The sequence below is a fragment of the Canis lupus genome, chromosome 2 (assembly GCF_003254725.2).
Source record: "Canis lupus dingo isolate Sandy chromosome 2, ASM325472v2, whole genome shotgun sequence".
Classification (NCBI taxonomy): Eukaryota; Metazoa; Chordata; class Mammalia; order Carnivora; family Canidae; genus Canis; species Canis lupus.
In genome coordinates this window covers 61,906,146-61,928,822 of record NC_064244.1, presented here as the reverse complement: position 1 = coordinate 61,928,822, position 22,677 = coordinate 61,906,146, and the positions used below count along the sequence as shown (strand labels likewise).

Here is a 22,677-nt window from a genome sequence, read left to right as displayed (position 1 = left end):
AAATCACTTACTTTACCCTGGAATCTATCAAAGCAGATGGCAGGCAACCCAGTATTTAATGAAGTCCTGTCACCTTGTTTACTATTAGTCCTGCCTCATGGACAATACTAACAACTCAGCTATCCAGAAAACAAATGCATCAGAGCTCCTGAATTTTCCAGATAATTGAGGATTTTCTTCCTAGGTCCAAGCTTTATAAAAAGTATAAACATTTTGACAAGAAGCACATTTATGGTGTGTCTTATGCATCTGCCTTTTTAAATAGGATGTTAAGTACATCTTTGTCCACCCACTACTGAATTGTGCCTCTTGTACTTAATGTCCTCACACTCTGAGGCCTTTTGAGTATTATCTATTTGTTTTTCAAATATCTCCTCTCTTATTTCCAGAGGTTTTCAGCCATTAGTGTACGTGTAGTAAGAATCCAGTATCTTCCAATTTACTGCTCATAAAGTGCTACAAGCTTGAACATGAAAGAGTCATGTTTGTTAGACTTGTAAGCAAAGTATGAGTAAATAGGTCTTCAGTTAGTGGTACTATCTCACTCTTTAAGTTGATCTCTTGACTATTTTTTAAATAGCTAAAATTTCCTAGATAGCTGAGTTCTGGATAAAGGAAATGTTCCTATCCACTAGGTGTGGCTTTCCATATCCATTAGATAATGTTTTCTATAACTTCCACAGTGTCCAACTCAATGTGGAGCCCACAACAGACATTGAACAAATTGCTTTTGATTATACTGTTTTCAAAGTGTCTAACAATGACCAAAAGATTCTTTGCACTAGCTGCTATTTTGATTGCTCCTGGGATTTCATGGTGTAGTAAAACATGAACTCAGCATGGTTTTAATTTTGCATCCTTGTAAGCTGACTTAAACTCTTTCTGGAATGTGGTTTGGTATAAGCAAACTATCCTGGAATAAAAACTACAACTTCCAAAATGACCATGGGTCGAGTAACCCTTACAACTAGTGACCTGAGAAAGAAGAAAATAAAAATGGCATCCAAAACTTGGTCCAGTTTTGTTGGTATTTTATTTCAACTTTTTGTGGACAGAATATCAGGAAATATCAAGGAATGACTGCAGAAAAGGAAAATATACTGAAGATATCACATCATTTTATCAAGTGTAGAGTATCAGTGAATTTTGGAGATTACAAAACCTATACAGCCCCTACTGCAGTGATGACATTGGTGACTTCTGCCTCCTGAAGTGTTTGCCCACCCTCCTCCAAATCTTTTCAGCATCTTTGCTTTAAGAAGAGGCCTAGAAAACACAGCTTTGAATCATCCAAATGCCATAATCTGGGAACTCTTAATAACTACATGGTTAGACTACCATATTTTTGCCCTGAGGTACTGATTTGAGTCTTCAAGGTGGCATTCTGCATCCTTACCTACTGAGATCTCTATATGCATGTGTAATTTGAGTAAACAATGAGACTACTGAATTAAATTCCTCCCTTTAAATTAGCTTTAATACAGAAAGGGAGGAGACAGGGTGGTTATTATTACAGAGATCAAGTAATTAATTTTCTAAGTTCTATGAAATATTGAAAGAAATCATGCAAATGAATTTGCAAACAATTAGAACAGTAAGCACTCAAATAAGTGTATTTATGGAAAAAGGAGATAAAGTGAGTCTGGGTCACTTCATTAGTCTCATGCAATTTCTCCATGCTGATAAGAGTGATATACACATGTGATTGAAGTGGTAAATAAAATTTCAGTCAGACGTTGAATAACTGGAATTCAATATGGCTAGATATTGACTTTTTTTAAAATCACTTTTAGAAAACATATTTTGTTCAATGTCATTTTAGTCCAATCTCATATCTAGGAGAAATTGTGTTAATAACCATAATTTTCTCCTCCTACATTTATATAAGATTACAGGGTTTTCAACTTGCTTGATAATCCAGAAACACCGCAAGAACCTCCGCCTGGAAATCCATCTTTTTTGAAAAACAAAGGTTGAAACAAAAATGTTCTGAGGTTAATTTTCCATTAACTAGAAAATGTAACCCACACAAATAGCACAAACCCTTAGTATGTTAGATGATCAAGTTTTAATCAAGGTTTATTATAGTATCACTTAAAATTATAAGATATATATAAATGTATGTAGAAACATCTCTCTGGTTTTGTGCTTCAAATATTCATACACATGCTCTCAAATGCTCCAGCATTAGCATTAGTATCAAAAAATATCACCTTTGAGAGGAAACATTATCTACATATTACTCCTGTAGAAGTTCTGGATTTCTTCCACATGATTTGAAATAATTTAAAACTATAGATCTAGGGTGCCTGGGTGGTTCAGTCAAGCATCTGCCTTTGGCTCAGGTCATGATCCCGGGGTCTGGGGAATCAAGCCCCACATTGGGCTCCCTGCTCAGTGGAGAGTCTGATTCTCTTTCTCCCTCTGTCCCTGCTTGTGCTCTCTCTTGCTCACTCACTGTCTCTCAAATAAATAAATAATAAAATCTTTTAAAAAATAAGATAAAACTACAGATCTATCAGGATCCAACCTTAACCCTGGGGCAAGATTTCTCAACTTCTACACTACTAAGATTTTGGACAAGATAATTCTTTGCTGTAACAGTTACTATCCTACACACTGTGGTATGGTTAACAGCATCCCTGGCCTCTAGTGAGATGCCCATAGCTTGTCAATAAGCATGTGATTTTTCCAAATGTTCCCTGGGGGACCAGAATCTCTGATACAATATAAAAAGAGATTTATAGTCATGGCATAATAAAAAAGAGATCATGGCATAAAAATAAAGAGATCCATCATATATAGTAACTGATAGCCTATGGAGTAGGGACAGAGGACCAGAAGAGAGAAATGAGTCGTACCAAAAGAAAATATTGCTTAATTAAATAAAGACCCAATGGAGACTAGAAAGAATGTCCATACCCTGGTAAACACCAAGACATAATGAACGTCAAGGATAATAAATTAAACAAAGACACAAATCAATAAGTAAACAGGAATATCTAGGCATGAAAAGACATAAAGCAGAATTTTAGCTTCAGATGTAACCAAGTGAACACCAGAAGATTGTTGAAAATTTTCCTATATTTGAGGTCAGTCATCAAGAGGAGTCATTCTTTGCTTGAACTTTAGAGGTGGGGTCCCTGACACAGGGAAGCCTTCCCTTGCTGGACCCATGCTCAGATTCTTGGTCACAAACTCAGGCAACACTTAAGCCAGTGCTGCTCCTGACTATTCCTAATGGACTCTCCTTTACAGGAACCCCCAGGAAGATGCTCTATTAGCCACTATGTTGCCAACAATGTTTTCATTGATGGCGGAAGTGTCATTTTAATCTTCAGGAAATGTTAATCTTTACTAAGATTTTATCTTCATTTTTTATTAAGATTGAATAGATTGTTCCCACTTAACTAGGCATTCCTATTTTCTAATTTCCTCATAATGTACATTGCCCATTTTCCTACCATTTGGTTCATTTTTCAAGTTGGAATGTAGCTGCTCTTTGAGAACTGTCAGATGTGTTGAGAGAATGGACTTCTCCAGTGTGTATTTTATTCTTTGAATTTGTTTCTGGTGTTTTGCAGAACCAAAGCCTTTTATTTTAATGTGGTCAAATCCTTCAGACTTTTCCTCTCCAGTCTCCAGATATCTTATCTTTTTTAGAAAGGTCTTTATATCACTCTGGGATTATGGTATTCTTAAATATCTAGTTTCTAGCATAGCCAAAGCATAACTGATGACAAGGACTCAGATGCTTCTGACCCAATGATCAGAAGAACCCTGGGAACAGAATGACATTTTTAAAAGGGCTAAATATGTAAAACATGAAGATTATATAGGCCAAAGAGCAGAAAAATGGAAACTCCATAGGTTTATAAAGAAGCCTTTGTTGAGCTTACATATTATTTGAACAGATCAAATTAGAAGGACAAGGACACATACACTAAGGTCCTATAGTCAACTAAGCCACCTATTTTTAATGGTATATTACGTATGCATGTACACACACACACACACACAACTTTCAACTTAATGAATCAAATTAGGTTGTTCTAAGTGCTTAGAAAGAGAAAGAACTCTGCCAGAAACTATAATTCTTCCTGATTTGGCATGCTTTCAGGTAACCCATACCCACACCCCATTTTCTTCGTGATCAACTGTGGCTCCTAGATTACAAAGTCTCTTGGTTCCGAAATTCTACAACTAGCCATTTCATTCTCTCCCCTTCCAGTGTCATTCATCCAGAAAAAACCCAAATTACACCCCTCTCCCCATGATCTCAGCCTTGTGACTTACCTTTCTGGATTAAACCTCTCTTGACTGATAGACCTTGCTTGTCTGGTTTCAACAAGTTCAGATCCCTCAGTTTATACTCTGGCCCCCAAGTCCCCACTCACTCCTGAATGACCAGGAACCATTGTGATGTTTCATCTGAGAGTCTCTATTGAGATGCAGGCAGATGGCACACAGGGATTTTTGCTCCACCACTTTAGGCTCCTGCAAATTGCTGAACACATAAGAGATTTATACTAGGAATTATAATAAGAATAGCTAACATTTATTAAGCATTTGCTATGCACCTTATGGTATTAGGAACTTCTCATGTATTTTCTTATTTATTCCTCACAAAAACATTATGAAACAGGTGAGATTCTTATCATCCCCCTTCCTTCAGGATAAATGGAAGTCCTAAATCAAAATATGAATAAAAAAGACCTTTCGAAAGGAGGGAGGGGATCCATTTTGTTCACTGCAAAATAAACGGTATGGGAAATAGTTCTTTGTTGGAAACCGCCTGTCAAGAACAATGGTAGAATGAGAACAGACTCTTATCCAGAACTTTTCAAAATGTAAATGACTGACGTCTGTTGTCTACCAAACTCCGTGAAAAAAGCCACCTCCCTTTGTGAGAAGGATGAAGGATCCATCCAGAAAAAGTAACAGGAAGTGAAGTAAAAAGAAGGGTAAACAGATTTAATACTTGCAAATAGGAGAATTCTTGAAAGAAGCCCTAGGGAGTGTTAGGAGTGTTAGGATTCCTTCTAAAATAGGCCTCAACAGCTATTACTACTGGTGTTTCCTGGGCCAAGGACTACACCCATTCCAGTGTACACACATGGGAGGAAAGACATGAGGGAGCACTGACTCTTTCTTCTTGTTTTCATGTGAACTAGAAATAATTACTGTGATATGTGAGCTTTTGAAATTTCTTTAATTCTCCCAAGATGATCACTGTTTTTGTTAAGTCTTGTTTTACTATAATTATTTTCCTATAAGAAAAAAATCAATCAGACCCTCACAATAAAATGATATGGGTTTTTTTATTTAATATTTTTAATGTTTTTATTTAAATTCCAGTTAGTTAACATACAATGTAATATTAGTTTTGGGTGTACAGTTTAGTGATTCAACACTTCCATACAACACCCGGGCTCTTCATGTCAAGTGCACTCCTTCATGTCCATCACCTATTTCACCAACACCCCACCCACTTCCCCAACAAAATTATTTTTTTTGCTGATTTTGGAAGGTGGCAGAAAGGGCCAAGAGGACAATCCTGTACCCTAATTTACAACTGGCTTAGTGGGTTAGTTTTCTATTACTGTGTAACAAATTATCACATATTAAGCAGCTTAACATGGTTAAATTTGTTATCTCACAGGCTTCCATGGGTCAGGAGCCCAACCTGTTTTAAATGGGTCCTCATAAGACTTAAGACACAAAGTTGGCCATCTATATCCTCATCTGGAGGTTCAACTAGAGAAATACCCGCTTCCAAGCTCTTTTAAGAGGTTAGAAGAATGTATTTTCTTGATGCTATATGATTGAAGTCTCCGTGTTCTTGATAGCTATTGGCTGAGGACAGCTCTCAGAACCTAGAGGCTGCTCTCAGGGTCCAGAACAGAGCAGTCAGTAGAGGCAGTTTACAACATGGCTGTTCGTTTCTTCAAGGCTAGCAGAATTTCAGTTTCTTCCTTCACAAAGGGCTCACCCAGCTTTTGACGAACTCGCCTGATTGTATCACCCATGATAATCTCCTTTGGATTAACTCAAAATCAACTGAATTGAGACCTTGACTACATCTTCAAAATCTCTTTACCTTTGTCACATCTTTGTCACATCATGTAACCTAATCAGGAGAGTAAAGGGTGTAAATACCAGGAAGCAGGAATCTTGGGACCATCTCAGAATTCTGCGTACCACACCTGCAGAATCAGGACCCAGATGTTAGAGGATGTGCCATTAAAGAGCATGCCAAACCCCTGATGAAGGCACAGAGAAGGCACAGAAACAAAAAGGAGGAAGTGGCCCATAGATGAAACAAAGAAGGAAACTGCCTGTCAAAAGAACCCTCTTACTTGCAGTGATCCACTAGTTAGAGGGAAGGGGCGGGGGTTGGGGGGTGGGGGGGTGGGGGGGGTGGTTGTTGTAGGGATTGAATACTCAGTTTCCAGATGAAGGTTGTCTGCTACATCTGGCTACTCATTCTAAGAGGAAGCACATTGCTGGCAGCGCCCAGACCAGGGAGGGTAGGTCAGTTTCACTTTCCATCACAACTCTGATCAACTGGTAGATTCCTACTGAGAAGGATTCTGAGCAGGACTTTCTGGCTCAGCAGGAAAGAATTCTATGCTTGATTAATGATGTCTGTCATGAACTCTGGCTTGGTGATTAGCTGTTGAACTAGTATTGGCCACCCCTGCCTTAAACAGTACACTTTGCTCTAAGAAGTCTCAACAAATATTGGGCAAGAAGGAGAGTGTTTAGGAATAACCAATCCAGTGTATAGGAAAGAGACAACCTTTATAAGACAGTTTCTTATGCTTCTCTTCCCTAAAATTATCATTTTCCTATTTGGAAATCCTCCAATGAGACATTGTTTATTTATAGACCCAATTCATAGGTGGGTCCTTCGGGACTCCCAGGTAGATACAAGAATTTACAGATCTCAAGGAGTGATGGACTCATAAAACAAAGCCCTTCAATGCCTGAAACTAGTTCTGTAAGAGTGTGTTCACCATCAACTCACCACTCTGCCCCTAAAGCAGTAGGTGTTTGATTTCCAAGTGCTGATCAAAATCCACATCAAGAAGCAGGTGTCCCCTCTTAAGGACAGAGTGACTTCCTGAAGAGTCAGATGAGCCATACCCCATCGAACAGATAGAAGTGTAAGGTCATGCCTGAGTCCCTAGGCCTCTGCCAAAACTTTTCATTTCAATTAGATCAAGACTCCTGAACATTTTATTATTGGGAACGTTTGCGGTTCCTTGTCAGAGCCGTCTCTGCTTTAACATTCCTTGGGGCTTGGCAAGGGAAAGTCACCTCATTTTCACAACTTCACGGCATTTTTTCACATCATGAAAATGCCCTCATGTTTGTCACTCGTACAATAAACAAAAGCAAGAAAGCAAATCCATCTGCAGAACAGTGCCATATGAAGCTAAATTAAAATGCTAATGGGTGAGCACGACACAGAGAAAACAACACACTGCCGCAAGTTAAGGGAACATGGATTTCACGCAGAAGGGTCCTTCGAACCACAGTCTGTACGACCCGCTCCATCTGAGTAGCTAGAGACAGCCAAAGTAGGACAGAAGTAGAAACCAAACTTTCATGGCTCCTAGTCTCCATTATTGCTACTTTCAACTCTCTGGCTTATTTTTTTTCTTGGAATGAGGTTATGTGAAGTCTGAAGAAACAGCCCCTGGCAATGCTTTTTCACAGAAAAGAAGTCCCCTTTTTTTTCTTGCCCCTCCAACTATTTGTGTGATGGTACTACATTGATATAGACAATACAATGCAATTAACTTCAAGGTCTGAGCAAAGAGAGAATACACCAAATTGAACATGGGAGCAAAACTAAGACACTTATCCTTAACATATGAAATAGAATGTATGCCTCTGATATTCTCATCAATATGGAACCAAATTATTTAGTCTACAGATGTCAGATGCATTAGGGCAGTTCTAGTCGCACTACTCTCCCCTAGATGTAGAATTTTGGAACAATATATTGATGAATCCATTTCAAAGATCTTTGGGAGAAAACTGAATTGAATTCAAATCATTCAGGGTTATTATTTATCCCTGAATTTGGAAACAAAATATGGTTCCATTAAGAAACCCCTGCAGTAATGAAACGGAACTAGATATGTAAGAAATTCCAAATATCCCTCTCCACAGAAGGACTTAAGAGGTGTGTTTGTCTCCCTTTCTGATATTTCCCACTTATTTTTTCTCCTTTCCCCTTTATTCGAAAAGGTCTTAACTCTCTGCTGCTATTCCAAACACTTTTTTAAAAAGAAAAAAAAACCCTCCTATACATTGTGCATTTATTGAATAAGTCCAAGCCATAAGTGTGCATTGATTCTCTGGTTGCCATGGCAGAGGGAACGGTTTCTATGTTATGATGGCAATTGCCATATGTTCCGTTTCAAGTCAACTGATTCCATCACAAAAGGAGGAGAGGACAGAGAAGGGGCTGGATTGCCTCACCTATCCTAAGATTCTAGTTAGCACTGAGATGTCACACAAGCCTCTGTTCTGGGCCTGACACTGAATGTGTGCCACAGCCTGGTTTCTAAGCAAACACAGTTACAAGGGATTCTTAAACACGAACCACTACTCTAGAAACCCGATCAGCAGCTAACCCAAATAAAGTATTTATAACTTGCAAAATGGCCCATGAAGGTGATCTAGAAGAGATTTACAGCCAAAAAGGAATACATTCTTTAGTGGGGGGCAACTGGAGTAATTAATGCCCTCTCTTAGAGAGCCAGACCTGGAGACGTGCAGAGGGGATGTGTGAATTTGGGACCACAAGTAGAATCAAGAAGTATTTAATCATAGGAGACAGATCCTGAGCAAGTCCTAGAATTAGAAGGTGTCTGGACCCTTCAAAGCAATATCTCGGAGGGTGAGTTGGGTGCTTTCTCACCCAAATTCCTTCTCCTTAAAGAATGCCAGGCTGGCTGTTTATGAGTGTTCCACATTGGTCTAGCTCAATGTAGCAGTTATGGATGTGGCTATGTTGCCAATTAGGATGTGGCTATCTCCAGTATCAGAACACTAATGAGTGTTTTGAATGTCCAAGAGCTTATTTTTTGGTATTCTTCCAGAGTTCTGTGACTAAATGGGCTATTCACTGATAGAAGAATTTATTTGTTTCTGGAACTCCATGGTATGCTTTATTAAATCCCTCCAGCAGCAATCTAAATGATCCTTGAAGGATCCAGAGCCCTTCCAAAACAACTCAACTACAAGAACAGGACTCTTGGCACTGAGATATATGGCCCCAATGGCCTTCTTTAACAACTTTTATTTCCTTTACTCTAGAAATTCATAAGAATATCAGAAGTAGCAGAGTTGGTCTTGGCATCTACACTAATCTTTTTGTCTTTATCATCATTAAGTCATGTGCTGGGTACACTGCTGGGTACTTCCTAACTAAACACCATGATAGGGATTTCATTTCTTTTATCAGGGAATCAGATCAGTAAGGAAAAGACAAAAAAAAAAATAAGGAAAAGACAGCCCATGAAACAAACGAGCAAAGGACTTGAATAGACACTTCACAAAAGAACTCCAAACAGCCAACTAACAAATCAAAGATAAGCTTAATCTCACTGATAATCAGAGAAATGCAAATTGAAACTATAGAAAGATACCCCTACACACCCACTAGATTGACTCAAATTTAAAAGCCTGGCAATATCAAGTATTGATGAAAATGTGGCACATCTGGAACTCTCATGCTGCTAGTAGGGATGCAAACTGGCAATACCACTTTGGAAAACAGCTGGGCATTATCTAACAAAATTGAAGAAATGCAAATATATGACCTAGCAATCATACTCTAAAGTATGTGTTCCAGAGATAAAATTGTATATGCACACCAATGAGAATGTTCACGGAGACAATGCTTGGAACAGCCCCAAACAGAAATTTCCCAAATGCCTGTCAATGTTAGAACGGATAAATAAATCTATTTATCACCGAAGGTTATCTAGCATTTAAAATGAACAAACTCCAGCTAAACTTGAAGACATACATGTACATACACATGCACACATACGTGCACACTTCATTCTCCAGTAAGTTATATTTCAGGAGGAAAAAAAAAAGTTTAAAGAAAAATCTGTATCCAACAGGTGCCTCAAGTATAAAGTAATAATAGTTTGTTTTTGTGAAGACTTTATCCCAAAGCTTGGAAAGTAAATCTTACAAAATCAAAACAAATCTTACAGCAGAATTTTCTTTTTGTCTATTTCAACCTTTCTTGGAGCTGCCTGTATTGTCTACCTAATATCTATTTGGGATAATGAGTTTCAAAGAGACACACGCAAAGAAAAACTGTACAGTGGCCCGAAGAAGGGTTCAGAAAGCTAGGGTTCTTTAGGAAGGAAAAAAATTTTTCAAAAAAAAAAAAGAATTTTCATCCTCCTTCTGCAAGGGGGCAGGGACTCAAGTAGAGGATCCTCATCAAACTGTGTGTTTCCTCTGATGAGCTCTTGTTATGATAATTATTATCACTCCAAAGATGTTGATAATTATATTTAGACAGTTTTTAAAGCAATATTGTATAATATTTTCCCCCATTTAACACCAGCGTCAGAGCTGATGAATACTCAGTGAGATGAAATGCAGGGCTGTGGGTTTGTCCACAAAGTGTTCCCATCAACCGTGTAAGTGAGTTTTATAATGTATACATTATAGTAGGGGGGAAAACATACTCTTTTGGAAAGGACCGATTCTTGGCACATAATCAGTTCCCATTGAATTTAAATGACTTTTGGTCCTACACCGATGCTGATAAAATACTTTCAAATGTACAGAATATTAACCAAATGTTTATATTAAACAACTCCTTTCAGGTGAAAATGCGCTCGGTGAAGCGTAGCTCCCTGGAGCAAGTTAGTGAATATTAATGTTCAGCAGATCATAAGGAGCTACAAGTTCTCCAATGTAAGAAGCCGAGGGGGAGATAAAAGAGCAAGGTTGGTGGATGGGCCCTGCCAGGGGAAGGTACAATCACATTGGACATAACCTCATTGAGATGGAAATGGAGTTTGAAGTACATGCAATCGGGGCTGCCAGGAACTAGGAAGCAAATGTGGGCTGGGGAGGAAGCGGGCTAGACTCTGGCCCATGCTTCCAAACTCCACTTGCTGCAGACCTAGGCTGGCCTCAGACCTGCCTGGGGCCCCATCGGCAGAGAGATTTACAGGACGTACCTCATAATTAATACCAGCGAATTGCCAGTTAATCATGGGCCCTGATTTGGGGTAAGTGAAGGCTGCTTATCACAAGAAGCATTCAGGCTTAATATTAAGTATTACAGTATTTCAAATCTGCCAAAGCACACTGTCCCTTTCCAATTATCATTGTTTATCTGCAGGTTTCAGGAAATCACGTGTCTTGTATGGGACACATAAATATGCAGCATCCAGTAAATATACACATATTTCAGAGAGAAGACAGCTCTTCTCAACCAGGCTGGAGATCAAATTGAACACTCTGCATATCTGGTGGTAGGGAAAAGGCCATACTGGGAAACATTATGTCCAGGGTAATGTCTAGCTCTGACTAGGATAGTAGTGGGGAATTTGGTCAGCTAGCCCCACTCTGGACTTCCACTCCCTTATCCATAAATCCACAAAATAAGTATATTAACATTTCATGTAAAGTGTTTTGAGCTACTTGGGAACTGTCTCTGCTTATAGGCAGAAGGCACTATGTTTTTAACCTAGTGTTAATAAGGCTTGCAAGTTCAACACATGCTTAAATTCTTTTGTTGTGGTGGTTATAATCAAATTATATTTCCAGCAGCTGCTTTTAAATTTAGTAAGGATACATTTTCTCAGATTTATTCAAGTTCAGAATGGGACTAATAGGAGAGAGAAACACATTTTTGTCCTCATTTTATATAGATCACAGAGTTTCAGTCCTGAAAAATCTCTTTCAGGAAGACTTTGTATCGTGACCTCTAAATTATTCTAAAATATTGACTTTTTTAAATTTTCAAACATTATTTCCAGGAAAGTAGACTACAGAATTTTCCCTAAGATTAAATTCAAATCTCTCCAATGATATCTTATATACTTGCAGAATCAGAAGCCTGCAGACCCAGACTCCACGGGAGGTTGTCATCCAGTGGCTGTGCTTGGCTGATGAAGTAGATGCTGGAGTCCAGAGAGGGTGAGAGTCTGGCTCAAAGTCAACACAGCTAATGTCCAAGCCAAGATTATAACCCCCATAAAATGTCTTCCCTACTACTCTAAATCTGCCTTGGGCCAACCAATCAGATACTAACCAAGTGCCCACCATGCCTTTGGCCTCTGCTTGGTTGCACGGTAGACATAAAAGACAATCATCGACAAACATGAGTGCCAATGTGAAGCGAGAGTAGAGAAACAAATAAGCATACGATTCCTCCTTCTACTCTAAGAGTTTACAATCCAGCTGAAAAGAAACATTAGAAAGATGTGCAACAGTTAAATCACAAGATAAAACAACACAAACACTGTCACCAGGCCAGACAAAACAAATTCCAAACTTATGGGAATACACCAGTGATTCCCCAATGCCTTGAAAAGCATTAATCCCACAAAATGGGCTCTATTTAATAAGCAAATAAATAAAGTTTCTGTGCTCAAAGAAGTTTGGGGCATTCTGCTCACTAACTACACCACCACCTTATAGAGTCACCAGGCAGTGACATCTAAGTGCTCTGAGAAGACTCCCAGTAAAGGAATCTATGGAATAAATTCCAGTCTTGTATTTTTCAAACTGAATTGACATAAGACCTTTTCAAGGCTTCCAAAAGACCTGGCCTTTTCCTACCTCATCTCTAGGACCCTAAACTCCAGCCATCCTTGTAAATTCTCTAGTATCTTTACATCTCTGGCTCTAAGGGCGATGTCCGGCATGTGATTCCTTGTATTTATTTGCTGAGTGAATAGATAAACTGTTATGTGCTGTCAAGGAATTAAAGGGTCACTAAGCCATAACATCTGTCCTTTAGCATAGCCTTACAAATGTTAATGCTTATATGAATCCACTTGGTGATATTGTTAAAATGAGTTTCTGATATAGTATATCTGGGGCAGAGTCTGATGTTCTTATTTTCTAACAAGCTCCCAGGTGAAATCAATGTTCCTGGATCCAGGATCACACTTTAAGGCCATAAGGAGGAAGGAGCTCACTGAAGCAAGGGGCAGACACCATGAAAGGACATATTTTCACCACAGATCAAGAACAAAGTGCTATGGGAACAGCAGGGAGGACATGATTTGTTCTGTCTGGATAGGGAGGCAGTGGAGGAATGTCTTGTAAATGTCTTGAGGAGGGGCTGTTCCAGATGAGCTTTGAAGAGTGAGCAGTATTTTTCCAGGTAAAGGAAGGAAGGACACGTGGGTTGAGTGAACGGCATGAACAACATGGCAGAGAAGAGCACAGTGTATGGTACGTTCAAGTAGCAGTAAGGGAGGAGAACGTGGTACTCTGGGGTATAGGCAAGAGTCGAGTGGGCAGCAGGAGTCAAGTCTAGAAGGGATATCGGACTGGATTGTGAAAAGCATTGCATTTTAAAATTCCAAATGTTTAACGGTAAGATTTGAGAAATGATAAACTGCTGAGAGACAAATCCTAGTGGGTGAGTGGTGGCCTTCCCGCCACCCTTTGATTGAGCCATGTGGCCAAGGTGGGTGTCTGCTCCTGGATTTAGCTCTGCTTTCAAATTTTAATGGGATGTCAGAGAGGTTTTCAAAATCCCATGATTGATAAAGCATAATCAATCCCTTTCACTGGTTGGAGATTAAGCTGTTTTTTTAAAAAGCACTTAGCATTTGAAGGTTTCTTTTATAGGCATCTCCACATATCTATGAAGCTACAAACTTTATTTAGCAGTTACAGACAAGACTACTACTGCTTACAGGGTTGCATTCTTCCATTCTGTTTCAAATTTCAGTCCAGCTGTTCTGGGATCTTTTATTTTAGAAACTGGAAAACCAGGGCTATTAATAGAGTCAGGCAGCCAATTTAAATCTGATAATGTGCTGACACTTGGCTGCATACTTCAGCACAGATGCCCATGTGTACAATGTGTATTTATTTCTGTACAAATGTGTACATGCATATGGATAAATAATAGCAAATACTATGAAGTCAACACTTAATATTTCACAGGGCAACCTGGGAGTTAGTCTCTGCCTCATAAATAGGACATTCTTTGACATGGAAAAATCATTTAGATGATAAGTTAAACCTGTAGGCTCAGGAGTCATGAGAATTAAAGTACACACAAACCTTCCTCTGGGTGGAAAAGAAATCCATAGAATCCACAGCCACTTTTTTAGCTAAACTTCTCTTTTCTTTCCTTCATATATCTTATCCTGCAGCCAAACTACTCACTATTGACCACACATATCCAACAAGTTCCTTCTTCTTGCTCATGTTATTTCCTCTGTTGTGTCAGAGTTTTGACTTTGGAATTTTCCCTGGGTTCAAGTTTGGGCTCTGTCATTTTCTAGCTGTGCAATTTAGAGCAAACTTCATACTAAATGGAGCTGTTCCCTCATTTGTACGGTGACAACGGTCACTGCACTATATCTAAGGGCTGTTGTAAGGATCATATGAGAGAAGGTAAGTGAGTACTTAGATCAGTGGCTGCCTGGAGTGAAGGGTTGTGGGGTGTTGCTTGGGTAGGGGCAACATGAAACTTTTTAAGGTGATAAATATCCTGTATATCTTGATGGAAGAAGTGGTTACATGGGAGTATTTTTCCTGTCTAATAAGAGAGTAATTGTTATAATTCCCTCTTCTCTATATCTAAATACTATCCCCATTTTTCAAAGTTTACCTCAGATTCCTTCTCCTCCATGAGGCCTGTGATAGTTTCTCCAATTAGAAGGAATCCCTTTTTACTTTGAACTAATATTCTTTCATTTGCACTTCTAAAACATTTAGAATATCCCTGGTGTTAAGGTCTTGCTCTTTGTATGTATCTCTCATCTTCATGACTAGATCGTTAGCCCCTTGATGAGGCACATTGTGTGGTCTTGAGATTCTGCACTGCAGAGAGAACCATGCATTCTGCATCCTTCCATTAAATCATAGTGGAAAGACTGAATTCAAGGTAACCCTACTTGTGAGACACATAAGATTGCCCTGAACCCCATTCCAGAACCCCAGTCCACTCAAAGTCCTCTTCAAGATTTCCATAATTATAGTTTCCTTCTGGCTTCAGCTATTGCTTCCATGTGTGTTGACCATGTTACCTTGATCCAGTCATGAAATTCTGTGTTATTTCTTATCATTGACATATGCACACATATGTGTGTGAAAGAGACTCTAATAAAGACTTGGGGGGCAGGAATGCAAAGACTTGGGAGGCTACAAAGTCAGCCTGTTCTTAAGTGTTCTTATGGCCACCCTGCCACCAGAGTTTTAACACTGGCCCTTCACCTCATATAGTTGGCCAGCCTTCTACTATCACCTTTTCTCTGCTTCCTTCTGAACTCTCTTCCTCCCTCTCAGGAGCAGAAACAAATACCTTGCTCTGTCTCTGGTAGAGAAGTTCAACCATTATCTTACTGGCTTAAGTCCCAGCCAACTCCTGTGTTCTCAGAGTCTCATCTTGAATCCTAGCACTTCCTAATGTTATTTTCCCATATCAAGCAGCTTCCTTCTCAAAAAGAATTTAGGTGACAGCAAGGAAGATAATTTTCACCCCTGTCTTCTACCCAAACAGACGGCAGAAGAATGAAAATTTTAAAACCACAAGAAAAGACCAATGACTCCTTAAGATAGACCATAATGGGGGAATGATGGCTGAGCAGTCTACCTCCTACATCATCCAGCCTTACCTACTACCAGCAGCAACACCATACTGGAAACACCATCTTGAGAAGAAGACATGGAAACTTGGAGCTAAAAACAGCTGAGTTGTTCCAACAACCTTTAAGTTTGTGAAAGTAAGAAAGAAGCCAAAATAAATTATTTTAAACTTGTGTTTAGAAGATTCTTTTCTAAGATTTTTCAAGTGACTTGAAAGAAAGGGAGAGTATATGTGTCTGACAGGAAGAATTTGTCTAAAACAGTTGGGAAGGAGAAGATAGGCCAGTCACAGCCACAAGACCTGTAAATTGAGTACAGCAGTGTGAACAGTGCCCTGGACATGAAACAATGTTAACTGAACTCTCTGCTGTTTTCCTGAAAGCCTCCACCTCTATTAAAGGCTGGCCAGATAAACCTGTCTATTCCAACATGGCCATTCCAAATCGGTCTGTGTTCATTACATTTAATTTGTTAACTCTTTAACTAAATACATAATATTATACATTATACAATGTTCTTGACACTGCATAAAACACAGAATGTGGTCAAGAAATGATGTAAACTTAAAGCCAGCAGTTCCCAACTTTGACTGCATATTAGAATCACCTAGGGAGCTTTGAAACCCTTGATTCCCAACCATACTTCAGATCAATTAGTCAGAACCTAGAGGCATTACCTAGCCATAAGTAGTTGTTTGTTTTTTAACTCTCCTCAGTATTAAGAAAACAACTTGGAAATAAGCAAAAGGACAACCACATAGCCTTTCAATGTCATGGTGAAACACTGCTTAACAGGCTTACCCCAAAGACTATCTAATTCTTCAGGGTGACATACCTTCATTTAATTTCATATTTACTAGGATATTTCATAACTCTATAAGAATAGATATTGCCTTGTACTTGCTCTATGGTTCTCAAACCTTGATATACAACAGAGTTATCTAGAAAGATAATACAGAAGTCTAGGCTTATTAAAGTAGAATAAGGTTTGGGTTTCTGTAATTCTGGCAAGTTCCCAAGTGATTGGGAGACATCCAAGTTTGACAACCTTTGTTGTATAAGTCTGATGGCATTGCCATAGATTTTGGTGTCCATTAGCAATGCAAATACATTTTCCAGGAGAGATGCTAATAATTTCTGCCCAATTCCAAGATTATGAGGTGGTTTTTTTTTTGCTCCGTAGGACATTAACCAGTTTTACATCTAACCTAGCAATCTTATTTCAGTATTTTTTTCAGGGCCTATATCTATTTGGTCTTTCTAATTCTCTTTGAACATACCCTGCTGGTTCTCTCATTAAATGAATCAAATAAGTCTTTGGCAAGAACTGACTGCATATTTGTATGAGAGTCAAGTTTTCAACTTTTGAAATTATATTTTGACACCAGGTGATCCAACGTGCATCCAAGACTGAATTCCCTGCTATAGATAGAAGCCAAAATCCTGGGAAGCATCCAAAAAGAAACTACTGTTTTCTCTACACCAAGTATAATAAGCTAATTATTCCTGTAAGTCTTTCATGAGTTACACCTCATAATAATAAAAATTAATATTTATTGAGTGTTTACTATTGCCAAGCACTATTCTAAGAGCTTTGCATGCATTATTAACTCTTTTAATTGTTACACAACCCTCAAAGATAGGTACACTCTTTCTTAATTAATCCCAAGTCTAAAGATGAGAAAACTGAGGCATAAAAAGTTTAAGTAATTTGTCCATAGTCACACAAATCATAAAAGACCGAGCTTAGATTCACATGGAGAGAATGTGAATAACATATTTGGTACTGCCTATGCCCTTCATGGCTATGTCAGGCCACTGTTCAAATAGGAATTGGAAAGATCCCACCTTGAGGGTCATTTATCCAGATTCATGGAAGCTTTCATCTGGATACCTGAATTATTAAAAAAAAATCAAGACCAACCCAAAATTCATACTTTCTTTAGCAAGGCTATAACATATCCTCTCATGGTTTCCTCAACCACCTATTAGGAATATCTTCATAAAGGCAGATGTCTAACATCCAACATGAGTATCTTGTAAACAAATCAGATTATAGACCTAATAGAAACCTCAGTTCATATCCAGAGGAGACATTCCACATTGTTTTGAAGTTTGAAAACCTTGTCATATAATTCTGCAGATTGCTGAAGTGTAGTAATAAAAGTATAAAAATAAAAGGGAAAAATATTTTAAATTTCCTCCTAATTTAAACTCATACCCAAATCGACATTTGGGCAGATCCATCAAAAAAGTATTTGGTGAGAAATCATCTGTGCACTAAGTGCTTTTTTTTCTTTTTCTTTCTCTCTCTCTCTCTTTTTTAATCATGAGCAAAGGTCTGAATTGTAAGTATTATTGGCAAGAATAAGCTATAAGTTAAGATGCAAATCCAAATCGAGTGTGCGGTGTTCTGGCTTCAAGCCTGGTAATTGAATTTCCAGTTTATTATCCTTAATGTTTTTTAATGTGAGTTTGCAATTCAAGTCAAAATGGAAAGCTGCTCCTCCAAATCTTTCCCCTGAAGCATTTCCAGGAACAATTTCTTTTCAAAATCAAGAAATGGTTTTGGGTCAGGAGTGCACTTTAACTTTTTTCAAACTCTAGAAAAGTCTGTTCCAGGGGTGCACTAAACCATGGGTCCACCAAAGGGCGCTAAGCTGCAGACCAGGGATTCTAGAATCTGAACTTGGCACTGGAGCTTCTTAGAGAAATAGAAGAGCTAAATACTGTGAGCTGGTTAAGAAGCCGTGTCTCAGCTGGGAATTCCAAGGGATGCAGTGTTGACATTTAGGGCCATACACAGTAAGTGCGGAGTATGTTTCAAATGAAATCTGCTGCTTCATCATACTTGGTTTATCCACCCCCAAAAACCTGAGCCTTTTGGTTATAACAGCTAGGCCTTATCAGGAGCCCACACTCACATCTCTTTTTCCTAAAACTAGGCCTGAATCAAGGCTGAGGACTACATTGCTTTGAACTAGTCTTCTTAAGGGAGAATGAGGTTTAAGGGTGTTAGCTATCTTATTGTATGATAGCAACAAAAAACAGCAACTATAAACATAACTTAATGAGGTTTTACCATGTTGCCAGTTTTATTCAACATTATGCATTATTTACTATATAATTTAATTCCCATAATAGGATGAAAAGATAGGTTACTGCCCCCAATTCCATACAGGAAAACTGAGGTTTAGAGAGTTCAAGTAATTCTCCCAAGGTGATGTAACTAGAATGGAGGCTTAGCTAATATTCATACCTAAATCCGTTTGCTCTGAAGCTTGTGTTTTTTATTACTAAACTAAGGGACTGTGTGCTTTCATTTTTCTTTAAACATTATTTAAACATTCATGGGTGAGATGTCTGGGTGACTCAGTTGTTGAGCGTCTGCTTTCGACTCAGGGCATGGTCCCAGGGTCTCGGGATCGAGTCCCGCATTGGGCTCCCCTCAGGAAGCCTGCTTCTCCCTCTGCCTCTGGCTCTGACTCTCTCTCTCTCTCTCTCTCTCTCTCTCTGTGTCTCTCATGAATAAATACTTTAAATAAATAAAAAAATAAAAAAAAATAAATAAATATTCCTGGGTGCATACACAGTGTGTGTTTGTGTGTGCATGTGTATAAAAAGAGTATGAAGAAGAAAACAAAAATGTCCCATGAGCCCATTGCCTACACACGTGCATGGCATGAAAATCCAAGCATGGTAGTAGCAGAAAATGAAAATTAAAAGCTTTCCCCAGGCTCTGTCCCCAACAGTAACCATTTGTGTATTTTCTTATATATTCTACCAAGAAAAAATAGTCTGCCTTGGCTTATGGAATATATATATATTTAATTTGTTCACTTTGTTTGTTCCTCCTCCCTATTATCTCCTCCCTTCATGAGACAATGTAATACATGGACACGCACTTGCTTTTTATTTATTTATTTATTTTTTACGTATCATATCTTGATGCTCTTTCCATATCAGTATGTGTGTGCATATATTTTTTCTTTTTTTCTTTTTTTCCTTTTTTTTAAGATTTTATTTATTTATTCGAGAGAGAGAGAGAGAGAGAGAGCACAAAGGGAGAGGGAGAAGCAGGCTCCCTGCTCAGCAGGGAGTCTGATGTGAGCTCCATCCCAGGACCCCCGGATCATGACCTGAGCTGCAGGCAGATGCTCAACTGACTGAGCCACTCAGGTGTCCCTATATATATTTTTCTGACAATCATTTAGTATTCTATTAATTTATGTAACCAGCTCCCAAGTATGCTAATTCAGATTATATCCTCTTTGTAATGAAAACCTTTAGTATAATGAATATTTTTATGCATATATTTTGACATAGTTTTGTGAGCATATCCACAGGGTAAATATATGGCAGTAGATTTTGTTAGTGAGGGGTCATGTGCATTGTTTAAAATTTATGGAGACATTGCCAAATTTCCCTCTAAAGAAACTGCATCAATTTGCCTTCCCAGGGACAAACAGTCAGGGTTCTTTAACTCTGTCCACTTATTTTCATGTCCATGTCACTTGAGGCTCCCACCAGTATAATGCAGCAGGTAGACTATGGCTGCCACTCGTGTTTCTAGCATGAGTCAAGGCTACACCCAGATGTTCTTATTCTAATTGCAGAACCCTTTCCTCAGACAATTCCACTTTAAAGATGTAAAGTGTAAATAAGATAAATAAGAGGTGAATAAAGATGAAAAGATAAATAAATCTTCTGTTTCTACCTTTGACAGATGAAGAGAACCAATGCAACTGGGTTTGTTCAGGGCCCTGGCAAAAGGACTTTAACCAAGTTTGGAACCTCCTAAAATACCACTCACTTAGAATTTGGGACTGAGCCATGACCTTCTATTGTTCAAAGGCATTTTCCTTTGTAATAATTCCATGGAAAGAAAAATGACTTAAAAGTTGTATTTATTAAACAGCCCCAAAGGCATTTGAACATCAATTTACATTTTTCTCTTTTATAGAAAAAAAAAACATAGTTAAGTGTAAATGAATGTCAGACATATGGTTTACATTTCCTTTAAGATACATGTGGGCTTTAAAAACTAATGGAAATACCTAAGGAGAAACACACTCTATAATACGGTGAATCTAAGATACGTAGAACATTTGAAGCAGGTCAACAGGACAAGATGGGTCTTGTAGAAGTGATCTTCTGACCCCTCACATGAGATTTCCAAGAAACAGTCAGCTCTCTGAATTCCAGTTTGGGCTTACGACTTAAAGAGATGTTATCAAGATACTTTAAAATTAAGAGGCCTTTACTATTACTCTCCATCCATTTAATGAATATCTATTCTTTTCTGGGAATCAAAGATAAGAAGACAAATAAGAGACTGCCCTTCCTCAGGGAGTTGAAGTCCTAGTGAGGAAAGCAGATCAGAAAACAGAAAAAAAAAAAAATGGGACCAATGGGGTATAACATAGTGTCAGGTCAGTACAAAGAAGGACATTTGTCCTGCTTTGAGTAGGAGCAGGGTGAGGGAAGATATCCTAACGGAAGAAGCATCTACTTAGAGACCTGGAGGATGAGTAAGAGTAGCTGGCCAAAGAGTTTGCTTAGGACATCAGCAAGGTGCACAAGGGTAGAAGCATGGGGGGGCTTAGCTTTGCAGGAAGTGATGGTAGTTCCACTTGACTGAATGTAGGAAATTATTCTAGTTCCACTTACTGGAAGGCAGAATAGACATGAAGGGGAGAGAAGTTAGTAAGAAGGCTAGACAAGAAGCAGGTGTCAGACCATGCTAAGGTGTTTGAACTCCACCGTTAAGAATTAATAAAGGGTTTAAGGAGAACATTCTGGGTTTTAGAAAGACTATTCTGTCCTATGTTTGGAAAACAGATTAGAAAAGAGTAGTATTGGAGATAAAGAGGTTAGTTAGGGTGTTGCTGCTGAAATTCCACAAGACATGGTGAAGAGTCAGACTAAGGGGTTAGCAGTGAGGATAGAAAGAAATGGATGGATACAAAAGGCTAAGATTGAATTAGGTATGGTCAAGGGTAAAGGAAGAATCAACAGTTATCCCAGGAATTTTTACTTGAGTCTGGATGTTCAATCTCAGGAATGAATGTTTAGTTGGCAGCTGGACAAGAGGCAATGTAGACTATTAAAAAAAAAAAAAAAACAACCAACACATTAATTCATTTACTTTGCTTCTAAAGAAGGCAAGAGAAATGAGACATATTAGGGGCTCCTGGGTGGCTCAGTCAGTTAAGTGGTCCACTCTTGATTTTGCCTCAGGTCATGATCTTAGGGTCTGTGCTTGATGGGTAATCTGCTTGAGGAATGTCTCTCTGTTTCTCTCCCTCTGCCTCTCCCCCTGTTCATGCTTTCTCCCTCTCTCTAAAATAAATAAATAAATATCTTTAAAAAAACAGAAATGCGACATATTATTGATTGTCCACATAAAATGTTAAAGAAATTAATCCTTTGAGAGGATTAAATATTAAAGACTCCCAGCAGGGATCCCTGGGTGGCGCAGCGGTTTGGCGCCTGCCTTTGGCCCAGGGCGCGATCCTGGAGACCCGGGATCGAGTCCCACGTCGGGTTCTGGTGCATGGAGCCTGCTTCTCCCTCTGCCTGTGTCTCTGCCTCTCTCTCATTCTCTCTCTCTCTCTCTCTCTCTCTGTGACTATCATAAATAAATTTTAAAAAAATTAAAAAAAAAGACTCCCAGCAGACTCTACAATATAAAAGATGAGACTGCTCCCCAAAATTACAATTTGACAATATCACACCCTGGAGTAGGTATGAGGAAATGGAAACTCACAGTCACTGTTGGTAGAAATTCATTTTGGTATAATCCAAAAATTGACTTCTCTGTACAAACCCTAGAGGAACT

The 22,677-nt window shown here is 38.7% G+C and overlaps 2 long non-coding RNA genes across 6 annotated transcripts in view; one reads left to right on the top strand and one right to left on the bottom strand.

Annotated features, from left to right (window-relative positions):
• The window catches only part of LOC112660613 (uncharacterized), a 128,797-nt gene extending 124,317 nt beyond the window's left edge, over positions 1–4,480 (bottom strand). The window contains exon 1 of one of the 5 annotated variants that reach the window (XR_007407525.1): positions 4,297–4,480. This is a non-coding gene — a long non-coding RNA (uncharacterized LOC112660613). The remainder of the gene's footprint in view (positions 1–4,296) is intronic. The other 4 variants (XR_007407522.1, XR_007407524.1, XR_007407519.1 and 1 more) reach the window with 4 other exon arrangements.
• A 4,036-nt stretch (positions 4,481–8,516) lies between these two features.
• Positions 8,517–20,738, top strand: LOC112660232 (uncharacterized). Its single transcript, XR_003136783.3, has 6 exons — positions 8,517–8,917; positions 10,875–10,997; positions 12,109–12,198; positions 15,752–15,974; positions 17,225–17,344; positions 20,563–20,738. It is a non-coding gene; the product is annotated as an uncharacterized LOC112660232 (long non-coding RNA).
• The last annotated feature ends 1,939 nt before the right edge of the window (positions 20,739–22,677 follow it).